Here is a 19,626-nt window from a genome sequence, read left to right on the forward strand (position 1 = left end):
CTAGAAGTGAGGACAGAGATGATAGTAACATAATATTCAGTGCTGTCTAATTTGTGTATAATGATGTCTGTGTCTTGTGTTATTTTCTATCCTCAGATACAGAGAGCTGTGAAAGCCTGTCTGCAGATGAAGAGCTCACAATGAAGAGCAGTGGTTCTCAGTCATGATTTTTGTTTTTACCTTAGCAATACACAACTGATTCAAATGGTCCTCGTCATCAAGCTTCAAGTGGTATTTATGTATTAATTGGTGACAATATCCTTGATATGATCCTGCTGTTGTCACATGCTACACATGCACGTGTGCACATGCATCTATCTATCCAATGTTAACATTTGTTATAAGAGATATTATGTTTTAGTAATCCAGAATGACCTGGTGATGTAAAAGTCTAATAATGACATTATCTTCCTTATTCCTACAGATACATTGCAACTGGAGATTCCTTCAAAACGATTGCCAACAGTTACTGTGTAGAGCACTGTACGGTTGGGTGACCAGGGACATCTGGGACTGCCACATGGGGTTAATTCAGGCATGTGTGAATGCTACCTGTGTTCTGCACAGCTTCATGAGGATGGACATGAGGACCAGGAGGTGACCTGCAGCTTGCTGCCGTGTGCCAGAGGAGAGGTCTGCTGCTCTGCAGGATGTTGCAAGGGTGGGGGCCAACAACGCAGCATGGGAGGCAATCCGTTTGTGGGAGATCTATATCTCCTACCTCTTTGAAGAGGGTGCTGTTCCCTGGCAACACCATAGACTACACTATGCACAACCAAAGGCTTTTTAAAGAGCTATCCACATTGGAATAAGAGTATTCTTCCATTTACTTAGCTATGACAACTGCAGTTATTCAATTCCCAGTTTCTACTTCTCAGGTGAGGGTGCTGTGTAGGTAAGGGTGATGTCTGTACAAAAACAAAACAGGCTCTTTTAATAGTCACCCATATTGAAAAAATATAAAACAATTAGACATCCTATAACCCACTCATGTACTCTCGTGTATCAATCTGATTGATGGATTGTGCTGTGCAGTAAGCAGGCTCAGGTGTATAACTGTGGCTCCTTTGTAACGGCGTTCTTTGTTTGTCGAAAGAGAGTCGGACCGAAATGCAGCGTGTTGGTTACTCATGTTTTTAATAGAACAAATGACGATACATGAAATAACAAAAACAACAAACGGAACGTGAAAAACCTATACAGCCTGTCTGGTGAACACTAACACAGAGACAGGAACAATCACCCACGAAATACAAAGTGAAACCCAGGCTACCTAAATACGGTTCCCAATCAGAGACAACGAGAATCACCTGACTCTGATTGAGAACCGCCTCAGGCAGCCAAACCTAAACAACACCCCTACTCAGCCGCAATCCCAAATACTACAAACCCCAATACGAAAATACAATATATAAACCCATGTCACACCCTGGCCTGACCAAATATAAAACGAAAACACAAAATACAATGACCAAGGCGTGACAGAACCCCCCCCCAAGGTGCGGACTCCCGGACGCACCTCAAAACCATAGGGCGGGTCCGGGTGGGCGTCTGTCCATGGTGGCGGTTCCGGCTCGGGACGTGGACCCCACTCCATAAATGTCATAGTTCATCCCCTTCGCATCCTGGGATGATCCACCCTCGCCGCCGACCATGGCCGAATAGTCCTCACCCAGAAATCCACTGGACTGAGGAGCAGATTGGGACTGAAGGACAGCTCGGGACTGAGGCAGATCGGGACTGAGAGAAAGCTCGGGAGTGAGAGAAAGCTTGGGAGTGAGAGAAAGCTCGGGAGTGAGAGAAAGCTCGGGAGTGAGAGGAAGCTCGGGAGTGAGAGGAAGCTCGGGAGTGAGAGGAAGCTCAGGAGTGAGAGGAAGCTCAGGAGTGAGAGGAAGCTCAGGAGTGAGACGAAGCTCAGGCAGGTTGATGGATCTACCAGATCTTGGCTTGCTGGTGGTTCCGGCAGATCCTGGCTGACTGGCGGATCCTGGCTGACTATCAGATCTGGCAGATCCTGGCTGACTGGCGGATCCTGGCTGACTGGCGGATCCTGGCTGACTGGCAGATCCTGGCCGACTGGCGGATCCTGGCTGACTAGCAGATCTGGCAGATCCTGGCTGACTGGCGGATCCTGGCTGACTGGCAGATCCTGGCCAACTGGCGGATCCTGGCTGACTAGCAGATCTGGCAGATCCTGACTGACTGGCGGATCCTGGCTGACTGGCGGATCTGGAAGAGTCTGGTTGACTAGCAGATCTGGAAGAGTCTAGTTGACTGGCAGATCTGGAAGAGTCTGGCTGAATAGCAGATCTGGAAGAGTCTGGCTGACTGGCAGATCTGGAAGAGTCTGGCTGACTGGCAGATCTGGAAGAGTCTGGCTTACTGGCAGATCTGGAAGAGTCTGGCTGACTGGCAGATCTGGAAGAGTCTGGCTGACTGGCAGATCTGGAAGAGTCTGGCTGACTGGCAGATCTGGAAGAGTCTGGCTGACTGGCAGATCTGGAAGAGTCTGGCTGTCTGGCAGATCTGGAAGAGTCTGGCTGACTGGCAGATCTGGAAGAGTCTGGCAGACTGACGGCTCTGGCTGCTTCATGCTGACTGGCGGCTCTGGCTGCTCCATGCTGACTGGCGGCTCTGGCTGCTCCATGCTGACTGGCGGCTCTGGCTGCTCCATGCAGATTGACAGCTCTGGCGGCTTCTTGCAGACTGACAGCTCTGACTGTTCCATGCAGACTAACAGCTTTGGCAGCTCCTTGCCGACTGGCAGCTCCTTGCAGACTGGCAGCTCCTTGCAGACTGGCAGCTCCTTGCAGACTGGCAACTCCATGCAGACTGGCAACTCCATGCAGACTGGCAACTCTGGTTGCTCCAAGCAGACTGACAGCTCTGGCTGCCCCATGCAGACGGCAGCTCTAGCTGCTCCATGCAGACTGGCAACTCTGGCTGCTCCATGCAGACTGGCAGCTCTAGCTGCTCCATGCAGACTGACAGCTCTAGCTGCTCCATGCAGACTGGCAGCTCTAGCTGCTCCATGCAGACTGGCAGCTCTAGCTGCTCCAAGCAGACTGGCAGCTCTGGCTGCCCCATGCAGACTGGCAGCTCTAGCTGCTCCATGCAGACTGGCAACTCTGGCTGCTCCATGCAGAGTGGCAGCTCTAGCTGCTCCATGCAGACTGGCAGCTCTGGCTGCTCCATGCAGATTGGCAGCTCTAGCTGCTCCATGCAGACTGGCAGCTCTAGCTGCTCCATGCAGACTGGCAGCTCTAGCTGCTCCATGCAGACTGGCAGCTCAGGCTGCTCCGAACAGGCAGGAGGCTCCGGCAGCGCTGTAGAGGAGGAAGGCTCTAGAAACGCTGAACAGGCGGGAGACTCCGACAGCGCAGGAGAGCGAGAAAGCGCTGGCTGCGCTCAAACAGGCGAGGCGCACTGAAGGCCTGGTGCGTGGTACTGGAACTGGTGGTACTGGATCGAGGACACGCACAGGAAGCCTGGTGCGGGGAGCTACCATCGGAGGACTGGTGTGTGAAGGTGGCACAGGATGGACTGGACCGTGAAGGTGTACTGGAGAGCCTGAGAGCAGGACTGGCACAGGACGTGCAAGGCTTGGTAGGTACACAGGAGGCCTAGTGCGTGAGGCTGGCACATTTTTCACCAGCCGACAAACACGCAACCTCAGGACTAGTATGGAGCGCTGACCCAGGTGCCATTAAATCCCAGACTCGCTCCGTCGGACGAATCTTATACCTAAAGCACCAAACTAGGAACTCCCTCATTACTCTCTCCTCCAATTTCCCCATTAACTCCTTCACAGTCTCTGCTTCGCTCACCTCCAACACCGGTTCTGGTCTCCTCCTTGGCTCCTCACGATAAACAGGGAGAGTTGGCTCAGGTCTGTCTCCTGACTCAGCCACTCTCCCTCTGAGTCCCCCCCCCCAAGAAATTTTTGGGGCTGATCTTCGGGTTTCGCTCTGCGCCGCCGTGTCTTTCTTTTCGACTCCATTCTCCTATAGCCCTCTTCGCACTGCTCCAGCGAATCCCAGGCGGGCTCCGGCACTCTCTCTGGGTCGGCCGCCCACCTGTCTATTTCTTCCCACGTCGTATACTCCAATCCTCTGCTGTCCATAACGTCCTCCCTTCGCTGCTCCAGCTGCCTGTTAACACGCTGCTCGGTCCGTGTGTGGTGGGTGATTCTGTAACGGCGTTCTTCGTTTGTCGAAAGAGAGTCGGACCGAAATGCAGCGTGTTGGTTACTCATGTTTTTAATAGAACAAATGACGATACATGAAATAACAAAAACAACAAACGGAACGTGAAAAACCTATACAGCCTGTCTGGTGAACACTAACACAGAGACAGGAACAATCACCCACGAAATACAAAGTGAAACCCAGGCTACCTAAATACGGTTCCCAATCAGAGACAACGAGAATCACCTGACTCTGATTGAGAACCGCCTCAGGCAGCCAAACCTAAACAACACCCCTACTCAGCCGCAATCCCAAATACTACAAACCCCAATACGAAAATACAATATATAAACCCATGTCACACCCTGGCCTGACCAAATATATAACGAAAACACAAAATACAATGACCAAGGCGTGACATCCTTCCACATTCAAAGAATAGGCAAGAGGAACAACCATGGAGAATAGTTAGACACTTCCTTATTTATGTGTTTTTAACTGCGCTATATACAGAATATACATATACAGCTATATACGCTACATACATTTTCTTTAATGAGTCCAACAAAAAGGAAATACTGCTTTTTCAATGACCAGGCCCAAATCCCCATCATTTATGTGAAGAAAAGACAGAGAAAACGTGTCTGTCTGGAGGTACGGGTGCCTTGTGAGAATTCGTAGGCGAGTTTGTAAAGCACCACTACCACCAGTACTATTGGCCAATGTATAATCATTGAAAAATAAACTGGATTATCTATGATTAAGACTATCCTACTAACGGGACGTTATAAACTGTAATATTTTATGTTTCACTGAGTCGTGGCTGAACGACGACAAGGAAAATAAAGAGCTGGCTGGGTTTTCCATTCATCAGCAGGACAGAGCAGCTATGTCTGGTAAGACGAGGGGTGTGGTTGTGTGTCTATTTGTTAATAACAGCTGCTGTGCGATGTTTAATATTAAAGAAGTCTCGAGGTATTGCTCACCTGAGGTAGAGTGCCTCATGATAAGCTGTAGACCACCGTATCTACCAAGAGAGTTCTCATCTATATAATTTGCAGCCTTCTATTTACTACCACAATCCGATGCTGGCACTAAGACCGCACTGAACCAGCTGTATAAGGCCATGAGCAAACAAGAAAATGCTCATCCATAAGCGGTGCTCCTAGTGGCCGGGGATTTTAATGCAGAGAAACTTAAATCCATTTTACCAAATTTCTACCAGCACGTCACATGTGCAACCACAGGAAAAAGAACTCTAGACCACCTTTGCTCTACACACAGAGAAGCGTACAAAGCTCTCCCTCACACTCCATTTGGCAAATCTGACCATAACTCTATCCTCCTGATTCCTGCTTACAAGCAAAAACTAAAGCATGAATTACCAATGACCACGTAAGTGGTCAGATAATGCAGATGCTACGCTACAGGACTATTTTGCTAGCAGAGACTGGAATATGTTCCGGGATTCATCCAATGGCAGTGAGGAGTATACCACCTATGTCACCGGCTTCATCAATAAGTGCATCGACGACGTCATCCCCACAGTGACTGTACGTACACATCCCAACCAGAAGCCATGGATTACAGGCATTTTCTACACAGAGCTAAAGGCTGGAGCTGCCACTTTCAAGGAGCGGGACGCTAATAAGGACATTTATAAGACATCCTGCTATACCCTCAGATGAACCAGCAAACAGGCAAAGCGTCAATAAAGGACTAAGATTGAATCCTACCACACTGGCTCTGATATTCGTCGCATATGGCAGGGCTTGCAAACTATTATGGACTACAAAAGGCAACTCAGCCGCGAGCTGCCCAGGGACGCGAGCCTACCAGACGAGATAAATGCATTTTATGCTCACTTCGAGGCAAGCAGCACTGAAGCATGCATGAGAGCACCAGCTGTTCCAGACAACTGTGTGATCATGTTCTCCGTAGCCAATGTGAGCAAGACCTTTAAACAGGTCAACATTCACAAAGCCGCGGGGCCAGACGAATTACCAGGATGTGTACTCAAAGAAAGCGCAGACCAACTAACAAGTGTCTTCACTGACATTTTCAACCTCTCCCTGACCAAATCTGTAATACCTACATGTTTCAAGCAGACCACCATAGTCCCTGTGCCCAAGAAAGCGAAGGTTACCTGCCTAAATGTTTACCGCCCCATAGTACTCACGTTGACCATTATTGGAGATGAATACCCCTTTGTGGCCGGTGTGGTGGCTACGGGAGGAGGACATTTTATTTGAGGGGGGAATTCGGGCCTATGAGGAGGAGTCTCGGTTACGCAGTGGAGCAGTATAGTTTTTGGACATTGAACTTACTGCACACTATACTCTTTATTTATTTCACTTGTAAATTATTATAATTAGAGGAATTATAAGGAACAATTTCATTTTCCCAAATTAGAAAGTTTGTACGATTTTGAAGGAAAATCCCAGTGTACTTATGGAAGATGAACTGACACCTGTAACATCACCTATGGATTTCATAAAGTTATTGCTTTCTCCCCACTGCAAAGGGCCTTAGACTTACCATCAATATTACCAGAGTCCAGTTTGAAACCAGCAATAGGAAGAGGTTCACCCCTACCAGCACAAAGGTTCAATCAACAATGGCCTTGTCAACTAAGCCATGTTAACCATGACAACCCAATCACTGTCATGCAAAGACAGAATGAGATATCTGACCTGCTCATAGTACAACAAGCACACATACAGCTAGGGGGTAATCCTTGAGGGTAATCCTTGAGGGTAATCTTTGAGGGTAATCCTTTGGATTACAAGTCCTTCATGCAGGCATTTGAGCATGGCATAGAAGCCAAAACAAGTAGCAGGGAGGACACGCTCTACTACCTCGAGCAATTCACTTCTGGTCAGCCTAGGGATCTGGTCAGAAGCTGTCTTCATATGGATGCGCGAAGGGGCTTTACTGAGGCTAAGAGATTGCTGCAGGAGCACATGAGCAGAGACTGCAAGAAATGAATGACCTGCCTAAGCTGTAATGGAAGGCACCCCACCAATCTACATATGGAAAAAAGAAAAAGGAAAAGAGAGATCTCCATGTCAGAAGGCAGAGAAGGATGTGGTCAATGGTCCACTTAACCCCTGTACTGCTACGGATGAATGTGGACGTCCTACAGTGACTACCAACAGCATATCCATTGTTAAATTGGAAAATCTGATTGTCAATCAGTATAACCATGATTTCAGTTTGAGGCCACGGGAGGAGAGTTGTATGGCATTGAAGCTCGTCTGGAGGTTCGTTAACACAGTGTCCAAAGAGGGGCCAGAAGTATACAGAATGGTGTCGTCTGCATAGAGGTGTATCAGAGAATCACCAGCAGCAAGAGCAACATCATTGCTGTATACAGAGAAGAGAGTTGGCCTGAGGATTGAACCATGTGGCACCCCCATAGAGAGTGCCAGAGGTCTGGACACACTGAACTCTGTCTGAGAAGTAGTTGGTAAACCAGGCGAGGCAATCAGTTGAGAAACCAAGGCTATCGAGTCTGCCAATAAGAATGTGGTGATTGACATAGTCGAAAGCCTTGGCCAGGTCGATGAATACTGCACAGTAATGTCTCTGATCGATGGCGGTTATGATGTCCTTGAGACCTTGAGAACCTTGAGTGTGGCTGAGGTGCGCCCATGACCAACTCTGAAACCAGATTGCATAACAGAGAAGGTACGGTGGGATTCGAAATGGTCAGTAATCTGTTTGTTAACTTGGCTTTCGAAGACCATAGAAAGACAAGGTCGGATAGATATAGCTCTGTAGCAGTTTGGGTCTAGAGTGTCACCCCCTTTGAAGAGGGGGATGACCGCGGCAGCTTTCCAATCTTTGGGAATCTCAGACAATACGAAAGAGAGGTTGAACAGGCTAGTAATAGGGGTTGCCAAAATTTTTGTTGCCCGGCTGATTTGTAGGGGTCCAGATTTTGCAGCACTTTCAGAACATCAGCTATCTGGATTTGGGTGAAGGAGAAATGGTGGGGGCTTTGGCGGATTGCTGTGGAGGGTGCCGGGCATTTGACTGGGGTAGGGGTAGCCAGGTGGAAAGCATGGCCAGCCGTAGAGAAATGCTTATTGAAATTCTCAATTATAGTCAATTTATCGGTGGTGACAGTGTTTCCTAGCCTCAGAGCAGTGGGCAGCTGGGAGGAGGTGCTCATATTACTCATCGACCTTACTGTGTCCCAGAACTTTTTTGAGTTAGTACTACAGGATACAAATTTCTGTTTGTAAAAGCTAGCCTTAGCTTTCCTAACTGCCTGTGTATATTTGTTCCTAACTTCCCTGAAAAGTTGCATATCACGGGGGCTATTCGATGCTAATGCAGAACGCCACAGGATGTTTTAGTGCTGGTCAAGGGCAGACAGGTCTGGAGTGAACCAAGGACTATATCTATTCCTAGATCTACATTTTTTGAATGGGGCATGCTTATTTAAGATGGTGAGGAAGGCACTTTTAAAGAATAGCCAGGCATCATCTTCTGACGGGATGAGGTCAATGTCATTCCAGGATATCCCGGCCAGGTCAATTAGAAAGGCTTAGTATGCTTAGGGTCACCTCAAATCTCTTGTTATTGGTTTTACTCTTCTTTGTATTTTGGTTTTTGGATGAAAGTGAAAATTGTAGGCATATGATTAATTTCTGGTAATGATAGTATTATATATATGTTACGATTCGCTTTTATGTTATTTTAATCAAATTTACATTAGCATATATTGTTAACCCACGGATGCATATGCCTGGTCAAAATGAGTTTTTGCATCACTACCCCAAGTTTTCATATGTGGGTCAAGTATGACCCATTTGTATTTTGTGTGGAATTCACTGCATTTATTTTAGCTACAACAATAAAATCCAAGTAATTCATCAAATGTTTATTAAATATCTTGTTTTTAATGTTCATTAATCACCGTTTTCATTTCTCCTTTTTCAGTCATTGAGTAAAAATAGTTTCAAAAGGAGGCTCATAAGAATGTTGCCAGATATACAACCATAATGGTTTTACAGATGTTGGATGAGGAAGCCATTGGTGCCTCTGACTCAGAATCTGAAGTATCCAATTCAGATGACACAGAATATGTGACTGTGGTTGAAGTTGGCATTGTGGATGCACCTGGTAGTCCAGCTGTCCTAGATGATTCTACAGATGAAAACCAGTGAAATAGACTGAGTAAAAATGGGTCTTACTGGAGTGAACACCCCCTCCCCCCACTAAAGGCAGGACCAGAAGCCATAACATCCTGAGGAGCCTGCCCAGGGTCTGTGCCAGGGTCAACATTTGTCACCAAAAGTTGCCTGGGAGCTGTTCATTAGTGACAACATCATTGAGGAGGTCCTAAAGTGTACAAATTTAGAAGGATGGAGAATAGATACAGCAAAGGGGACAGAGTGGAGAGAGGTCAACAAAGCGGAACCAAAGGTCTTTATTGGTTTAGCCCTCCTCGACGGAATGGTGAAGAGGTGAGCTATATTTGGATCCACTGCAGAATCCAATGTTTAAGGCCTCCATGTCGGTCGGAAGATATGAGGATATCCGTCGCTACCTGAGTCTGGATGACAAGTGGACCAGAGTGTTCTGAGAGGCAATGGACCACCAGGCAGCCTTCCGGTATGTGTGGGACCTTTTCCTAGCAAACTGTGTAGAGGAAGGTTTATCCCCATCGACTGCTCACAGTGGATGAGCAGCTTTCCTCCAGACGTGACACTTGGGATTCTGTCCAAAGAGTTTAATCTTGGTTTCATCAGACCAGTTTTGTCGGACGGGTCCACGGTGTCTCCCAACCCCTCCTGTCTCAGCCTCCAGTAATTATGCTGCAGTAGTTTATGTGTCGGGGGGCTAGGGTCAGACTGTTATATCTGGAGTATTTCTCCTGTTTTATCCTGTGTCCTGTGTGAATGTAAGTATGCTCTCTCTAATTCACTTTTTCTCTCTTTTCTTTCTTTCTTTCTGTCTCTCGGAGGACTTGAGCCCTAGGACCATGCCTCAGGACTACCTGGCCTGATGACTCCTTGCTCCCCAGTCCACCTGTCGTGCTGCTGCTCCAGTTTCAACTGTTTTGCCTGCGGCTATGGAACCCTGGCCTGTTCACCGGATGTGCTACCTGTCCCAGACCTGCTGTTTTCAACCCTCTAGAGACACAGGAGCGGTAGAGATACTCTGAATGATAGGCTATGAAAAGCCAACTGACATTTATTCCTGAGGTGCTGACCTGTTGCACCCTCGACAACCACTGTGATTATTATTATTTGACCCTGCTGATCATCTATGAACATTTGAACATCTTGGCCATGTTCTGTTATAATCTCCACCCGGCACAGCCAGAAGAGGACTGGCCACCCCTCATCGCCTGGATCCTCTCTAGGTTTCTTCTTAGGTTCTGGCCTTTCTAGGGAGTTTTTCCTAGCCACCGTGCTTCTACACCTGCATTGCTTGCTGTTTGGGGTTTTAGGCTTGGTATCTGTACAGCACTTTGTGACATCGGCTGATGTAAGAAGGGCTTTATAAATACATTTGATTGATTTATCAGAAAATCTTGTTTGTCATGGTCTGAGTGTCATGCTGGACAAGGTGGTTGAAGGAATCAGACGCAGAGATTTCCACTGGGGAAAAGTGATCTTTACTTTGGCACAAATTGATAAGACCAACAAAAAAGGGCTTCCAGCCGCGCTGCCGTGCTGCCTCCTCATACCACTGCCTCTTGGCTTTCGCTGCCTCCAGCTCAGCGGCGATATTCACCAGGCTGTGCCCATGGTCCCTTGCCGTCCAGAATCTCCTCCCATGTCCAGGAGTCCTGTGTTTTTCGCCGCTGCTGCTGCTGTCCTTTACCACGCTGCTTGGTCCTTTGTTGGTGCGGGATTCTGTCACGCGGGACTAGGTGGGTGAAGGAATCAGACACAGAGAGTTCCACTGAGGAAAAGTCCTCTTTACTTCAGCACACAAAATGATAAGCCCAACAATACAGGGTGCAGACAACAACGTGACAACCCAAAAAACACAGGGTGCCAAGTTAAGAAAATAAATCCACCTCTACCTAAAACGCACACACGTAACATAAAGACAAAACAAAGGAACTAAGGTCAGAACGTGACACTGAGAGTCCTTTAGGTGCCTTTTGTCAAACTCCAAGCGGCCTGGCATGTGCCTTTCACTGAGGAGTGGCTTCTGTCTGGCCAGTCTACCATAAAGGCCTGATTGTTGGATTGCTGCAGAGATGGTTGTCCTTCTGGAAGGTTATTCCATCTCCACAGAAGAACTGAGGTAAATGGAAAGACGTGGGGTGATGAAAGAGAACCCTGCCAACACCACTCAGAGCAGCCAGGGCCAGAAGAGGATTGTAATAGCGGTTATGAATTTTCATAATATGTTATCATTGAAATGGATATTTTAAATGGATATTTTAGACCCATATTAATAAAACACAGGTATTACATTATCGGGTCATTTTGGCCCGGCATATGCATTCTTGGGGTGCCATGTTTACTATGCATCCTAGGGTTAAAGGGCCTTCTTTGGGAAGTAGGGTACTAGAGGTTAATTAGCCCCTTGGGGTAACTGCCCCCTGCCTGTAATTCAAATTAAAACCACAAGATGTCACCACATTTTTCCCCCAACACTTTCCCTGGCTGCCACTGCTCTTGCTCAACAAGCCATTTCCTCTGTGTCATCACAACTTTGAAATGATTCAATAAAATACACATTACACAACTAAGAATAAACTATCTTATAGTAAAGAAATCAAATGTTTTGATGGTTTCAAGTAGCCTTTATCTTCTATGGTGACATTTTTCTAATCCAAAACAGCACCAATGCTTTGCAGGACCATTTGTGTTGTAACTTTTCTTTCACAAAGGCAGCTATTATTAAATCCATCCCCATCTGAAAGGACATGGTTACTTTGGGAAACTTAATTATTTTGAGCAGTCTGTGTTACGCAAGGAAAATGTCACTCTTCATACAATCCCTATCAATGTAAAACAACAACGACAGCATTGTATCAATGTAAAAAAGCACAAATAGATGATTTCCCTCATAGACAAATATACCTGCTCAATAAGCATTCAGCATTTAGTTATTTAAAGCAAAAATAAAAGCTGGATGATTAGGTATTCATGGTGAATGAATGAAATAATTATATAATATATAATATCCCATTTAGCAGACGCTTTTGTCCAAAGCGACTTACAAGTCGGCTGGGGCCACTACTTTTACATATGGGTGGCCCCAGCGGGAATCGAACCCACGACGCTTGGCGTTGCAAGCGCCATGCTCTACCGACTGAGCCACACCGACTTAATTGAATTAAGGTATGAAATACTACATTAGAAAATATGACAAGTTACAAAATATTATATTGGATAATGATACATACTTAGAACTCAAGGGCCTACATATTTACCAATGAAATATTTAAGTAATCTAAATATTTACAGTGGGGAGAACAAGTATTTGATACACTGCCGATTTTGCAGGTTTTCCTACTTACCAAGCATATAGAGGTCTGTAATTTTTATCATAGTTACACTTCAACTGTGAGAGACGGAATCTAAAACAAAAATCCAGAAAATCACATTGTATAATCTTTAAGTAATTAATTTGCATTTTATTGCATGACATAAGTATATGATACATCAGAAAAGCCAAACTTAATATTGGGTACAGAAACCTTTGTTTGCAATTACAGAGATCATATATTTCCTGTAGTTCTTGAACAGGTGCAGCAGGGATTTTGGCCCACTCCTCCATACAGATCTTCTCCAGATCCTTCAGGTTTCGGGGCTGTCGCTGGGCAATACGGACTTTGAGCTCCCTCCAAAGATTTTCTATTGATTTGATTTGATTTGATTCAATTTGCTTTGAGGTCTGGAGACTGGCTAGGTCCCTCCAGGACCTTGAGATGCTTCTTACGGAGCCACTCCTTCGTTGCCCTGGCTGTGTGTTTCGGGTGTTTCGGGTCGTTGTCATGCTGGAAGACCCAGCCACGACCCATCTTCAATGCTCTTACTGAGGGAAGGAGGTTGCTGACCAAGATCTTGCGATACATGGCCCCATCCATCCTCCCCTCAATATGGTGCAGTCGTCCTGCCCCCTTTGCAGAAAAGCATCCCCAAAGAATGATGTTTCCACCTCCATGCTTCATGGTTGGGATGGTGTTCTTGGGGTTGTACTCCTTCTTCTACCTTCTTCTACCTCCAAACACGGTGAGTGGAGTTTAGACCAAAAAGCTCTATTTTTGTCTCATCAGACCACATGACCTTCTCCCATTCCTCCTCTGGATCATCCAGATGGTCACTGGCAAACTTCAGACGGGCCTGGACATGCGCTGGCTTGAGCAGGGGGACCTTGCGTGCGCTGCAGGATTTAAATCCATGACGGCGTAGTGTGTTACTAATGGTTTTCTTTGAGACTGTGGATCCAGCTCTGTTCAGGTCATTGACCAGGTCCTGACGTGTAGTTCTGGACAGATCCCTCATCTTCATCATGATCATTGATGCCCCACGAGGTGAGATCTTGTATGGAGCCCCAGACCGAGGGTGTTTGACTGTCATCTTGAACTTCTTCCATTTTCGAATAATTGCGCCAACAGTTGTTGCCTTCTCACCAAGCTGCTTGCCTATTGTCCTGTAGCCCATCCCAGCCTTGTGCAGGCCTACAATTTTATCCCTGATGTCCTTACACAGCTCCCTGGTCTTGACCATTGTGGAGAGGTTGGAGTCTGTTTGATTGAGGTGTCTTTTATACAGGTAACAAGTTCAAACAGGTGCAGTTAATACAGGTAATGAGTGGAGAACAGGAGGGCTTCTTAAAGTAAATCTAACAGGTCTGTGAGAGCCGGAATTCTTACTGGTTGGTAGGTGATCAAATACTTATGTCATGCAATAAAATGCAAATTAATTACTTAAAAATCATTGAATGTGATTTTCTGGATTATTGTTTTAGATTCCGTCTCTCGCAGTTGAAGTGTACCTATGATTAAAAAAATTACAGACCTCTACATGCTTTGTAAGTAGGAAAACCTGCAAAATCGGCAGTGTATCAAATACTTGTTCTCCACACTGTATATATATATATATATATATATATATATATATATATATATATATATATATATATATATATAATATACTGTATATATTTGTAGAAATCAAATACAGATTTTGTGAAAATAATTTAACTATGACATAGTTTGCAGGACAACTTTCACAAAACAGTCTAAAATTAAATCAGAATTGATCTACCTGAAAAATATATAATAATAATAATGTTATAATAATGTCAAATAATGTGTACATAAGTCCTTAAGTAAAATGTAATATTAATTTTAATTATAAGGAGGGAAACAATACACACCATATAATAATGTGTATGTCCTGCAGTTGATGTGATATGATTATATGACAGTCCATTTTCCGTGATTATGTTGTTAAGAATTGGGAAAATCTAAAAATACGAGTTCAATTGAATGGAAACGGTGATGTACTGAATGACCAGTTGAAAAACGGGAAGGGGTTGGGTAGGGGTTGTGGGCATAATGTAATTGCTTTTGGGTTGGGGAATGCTGTCAGCATGGCCACTGACCTTTAAATAGAACCCTCACGCATTGCTTCAAGCCACACGTCACCTTTTGTGATCTGACAAGATTCTGCAGGAGAATACAACAACAAAAACTAATCTACAAAACACTGAGATTAAAATATATTAGCAGAAATTACAATAATTTATGTGACCACAAACTTTGCATCAATGACCAGGGTGCATTGTTCAGAAAAAAATATTGTTTGGTACGCACTTAGTTAAATAAAGTGAGTAAAGAATGACAACAGAGCCGAGAGACATTTCTATGATGATTCTGATGTGTCCTCTATTGAACCTGAAGATACTTATGTTCAGTTGGTGCAAAGACGAAGATGTGAGGTGAAACCCTGTCACTTGGGCCTTGTGGTTTCTAACTGCTCCTCCAATCTGATGCCACTTCCTGTTGTTGTTGACAAGGGCTATATTCCAATTGTATTATCTACATATCTGTCCTTCCTCCCAACATGTGAACTTCCCTTCACTGATTTGAAAGAAATATGGTGGCATGTAGCCTAGCGGTTAATAGTTTACTGGTCCCCCTTGGGAATCAAACCCAAAACCAACTGAGCTACACGGGACCATACTACTATGCTTTGTAAAGTAGCATCAGAGGTTGAATTGGAGATTGTCAGAGCATGTTTACATAATAATCAATAATTCAAAGGCATTGGGAAAAGATAGCCTACCAAGATACTCATGTTGAAGATTAGAATAGGTTGCCTGCTTTACTGGAAACTTGTATCTCTCACTGATCAAACAACATAAATGCCACAACCATCATCACCATTAGCAAGTGTTGATGTGTGAGAAAAAACATCCTGCTGCATGTAGTTAACTGTCAATCCTGTAGACGACAAAGTTAACCAGATTGAAATCCGGCCTTGTTGTTTCATACCCACGAAAGAGAGCATTCTCTTCTCAATTTCAATAGAGTAAATGAATAAGGTTCACTGTTCACGGCACCAAGTTAATTTTCACAGTGGAAAACCTATGTGCATGATCAATAATTACATTGCTTGCTTAATTAATTCAGTGAAGCAATACCGTGCAGGCTATCTAGCTTTTTATTAGTTTGTCATTACTCGTCTTTGTATTTCGTTTTTGGGATGAAAGTGAAAATTGTATCATTAATTTCTGTTAATTATAGTATTAAAGATGTTAATTTTTTGTATTTTAATATAATTAAATAAAATGTATTGAAAACATTGTAATTCTTGAATTGGATTTTCATAAACGTTTGGTTAGCTAAACTAGCACGTCTGTTTGGTTACCAAGGTAACTACTGTAGCTATCTATTAAACTTTCTAGCTATTTCAGTGGATTTTAAACACATTTCTTACCGGCAAATGTGTACATTACAGCCATGATATGAAAATGATGATGAACTCGGGGCTTTATGCGTTCTCTGGAAAATAAAGCAACTCTGTGGCAGGTTAATTCCACTCTGTTAGCATGGCGTGAAATATACCTTCCAGGTTATTCATTATTTACCAGGGAACCTAGCTATAGCCTCCTTGTTGGTTACCCCTTAGGCCTAAATGCTGCTATTTGCTTTTTATCTATTTGCTAATTGTGTTACTTTTGAACTGCGTTGTTGGGAAAGGGCTGGAAAATAAGCATTTAACGCTACGGTAAAGTCTACACTTGTATTCGGCGCATGTGACAAATAACATCTGATTTTATTAAATAAAAGAGTGTTGCGCCAGTAACCGAAATGTCACTTATTCATGTCCACGAGCCGACTAGGGGTGCCTTCGTAAATTCCCTCTGTGTGCGCACTGGGTTTCGTAAATTCAGCGCGTTTCGCTCTCGGGGCGTTCAGACGCTCTGTCCGAGGATTAGAGTTGAACCGAGCGTCCTGACCACACAATGGCAGTCAAGCACCCAAGTTAACTGGCTAACGTTGGCTAGCTTGCTAGCTAGCTACTTCCAAATACAAATGAGAGAACACCTCTCTGACCATTGTCCTCGCCCGAGCAAAGCTGGTTAGGCTGTGTTCATGTTATCCACTGCAACTATGCTGCTGGCAACAATTTAAATACATTTTTTTTCGACCTTTACCGACTCCGGCCATATTCAACATGTGTTGAGCGTTTGTAAATGCATCAGTTTTTCAGCGCTCTGGCACACTCAGACGAGAATGCTCTGAAATCGGAGTAGATAGCCAGAGCGAATTTACGAACACACCCCTAGGTGAAAAATCGATAGATTCGCCCTTGAGCAAGGCACTTAACTCCAATTGCTCCTGTAAGTCGTTCTGGATAAAAACATCTGCTAAATGACTCAAATGCAAATGTCAAAATGAACCCACAAAAAAATGTCACATCCATCACCCTTTGAATAACCAACAACTCATCACACGATCGAGCTGCGGTTATGCAGCTATGTCTTGTTTCCAGTAACTACGTTTCACCTTTCATTAGAAAACCAAAGAAACATATTAACCACATTTTCGCACTGCTATTGGGTGAGTAGGCTCAACACCTGCTTCGAAACACAAATGGAAGCAAACAGCTTAAAAACAGAGAAAGGGGGATCTTATGATCTTGTTCCGATTCAATAAAATACAATTTTCACAAATAACAATAGATTATTTTATAGAAAATAAATACAACGTATATAGCCTTTATGTTATATTATGGTGACAGTTTCCTCAAAAACAGCCCGGAACAGTACAACATTTACAATAGGCTACTTTGCAGAACCAAGTTTGCTGTAACATTTCTTTCACGAATGCAGCGATTATTAAACCGATTTTCAGTACAACATTTACAATAGGCTACTTTGCAGAACCAAGTTTGCTGTAACATTTCTTTCACGAATACAGCGATTATTAAACCGATACTGAAAGGATTTTGTTATTTTGAGAAACTTTGCACACTGCATAGGCTGTGTTACGTAAGGAAAAACACTATCAATGTAAAAAGCACAAATTAATGATTTCACTTATTCGTCTGCTCAATAAACACTCAGCATTTAGTTCATTAAAACAAAAATAACATCTGGATTTTCAATTATTCATTGTAAATTAATAAAATAATTGAATTAAGGTATTAAATACTATGTTAGAAAACGAACTAAAATTTCTTGAAATAAATTACACTTCATTACACACATGACAATTTACTAAATATTATTTTGGATAATGATCCATATTTAGAAATAATGAGACTACATATTTAATAAGCTATAGGTCACATTCATATTTTTTAAATATTTTGGTGTAAATCAACGACGGATTTAGTGAAAATAATGTACCGCTATGATAAGGATCTACCTTCAATATTTGCTCTACCTATTTTTCAGAAACCTTAACTTAACCTTCTTTCAAGTGTCTGCAGCAAGTAGCTCCCACAATCATCAAAAGTAAAATGTGATTGTACATTTTAAGGAGACACAATTTTAAGGAAACACAATATACACAATTAAAAGTTCTGCAATTAATTTCATAATTGGCAGTTGAAGTTAATGGAAGACAAGGAAAGATATGGCTCACATTACTTTAGCATCTTAAGATAAAGTACGACAAATAAAAAATAAAATTAAAAAATGTTCGACCTCAATGGGATGTAAAATCCTTGTTATTACCAGCCCACTTACAACTATCACAATACTTGGGGTTTTTCCTTTCAATTAATGTGTCCACTTGTGCTGGGTGTACTTCCTCATATAGGTCTTCAGGTGCTGGGTCCTCTTCACAGGATCCTGTTGTGCAGCAGGAGAGAGAGCCCACAGCAGTACACCATGCTCTTCACTATCATCACTGTGTAAACCAGAGAGGCCAGGTTCAGATTGCACATGGACTGGAATGAATCTGGAGAAAATAAAAGTTTATAGGCTGGGATTTTAGCCATTTATTTTATGTATTGAATACTTTTCTGCAATTTCAACAGTAAAACACTGTAGTGCACAGTATAATACCATACATGTGTTTTACAGAATCAAGGCTGTAGATTGCCTCCTGTAAAAATAATTCTAACATGCTGTATTTCTTTACAGTAATGGTTTATGCCTACTGTAGATTACAATGATCAGTTTCAGGCACCAATCTCATGCTGTCGGGTAAGATGCATGAAGCTCAGACTATTTTAGTAGGCTAACTATCTTCTTGAAGCTGCTGTGAAGTAGAATAATATTTTCATTAGCTGCTGGGGAGGTACCTATCCTTGTTTATACGTATACTGTGGGGCGACAGGTAGCCTAGTGGTTAGAGCGTTGGGACAGTAACCTGAAAGGTAGCTTGATCAAACCCCCGAGCTGACATCTGTTGTTCTGCTCCTGAACAAGGCAGTTAATCCACTGTTCCTAGGCCGTCATTGTAAATAAAGGTTAAAACTACACACACACACATATATATATATACAAAATTATGTGGACACCCCTTCAAATTAGTTGATTTGGCTATTTCAGCCACACCTATTGCTGACAGGTATAAAATCGATCACACAGCAATGCAAAAATACCGACACTCCTTAGCTGTCACAACCCTGTGTGATATGTTCACTTGGCTGCATGACATAAATCATAGCTTTGCAGGCCAGGGGTGTCCATATAGTCTCTCCCCGGTTACTGACCCAATGCTCTAACCACTAGGCTACCTGTCGCCCCCTCATCCAGGGTGCCAATCATTTTGGACCACTCTACATTTAGTGACACTTGAGGGAGGCATTTAATGCAAGTAATGAGGATGATGAAAGGTTTCAAAACGCACAATATTCAGTGCCTTTGGGAAGTATTCAGACCCCTTGACTTTTTCCACATTTTGTTGTGTTACAGCCTGAATTTAAAATGAATTATAAATAAGTTCAGGAGTAAAAATGTGCTTAACAAGTCACATAATAAGTTACAT

Source organism: Oncorhynchus masou, chromosome 25 (assembly GCF_036934945.1).
Source record: "Oncorhynchus masou masou isolate Uvic2021 chromosome 25, UVic_Omas_1.1, whole genome shotgun sequence".
Taxonomy (NCBI): Eukaryota; Metazoa; Chordata; class Actinopteri; order Salmoniformes; family Salmonidae; genus Oncorhynchus; species Oncorhynchus masou.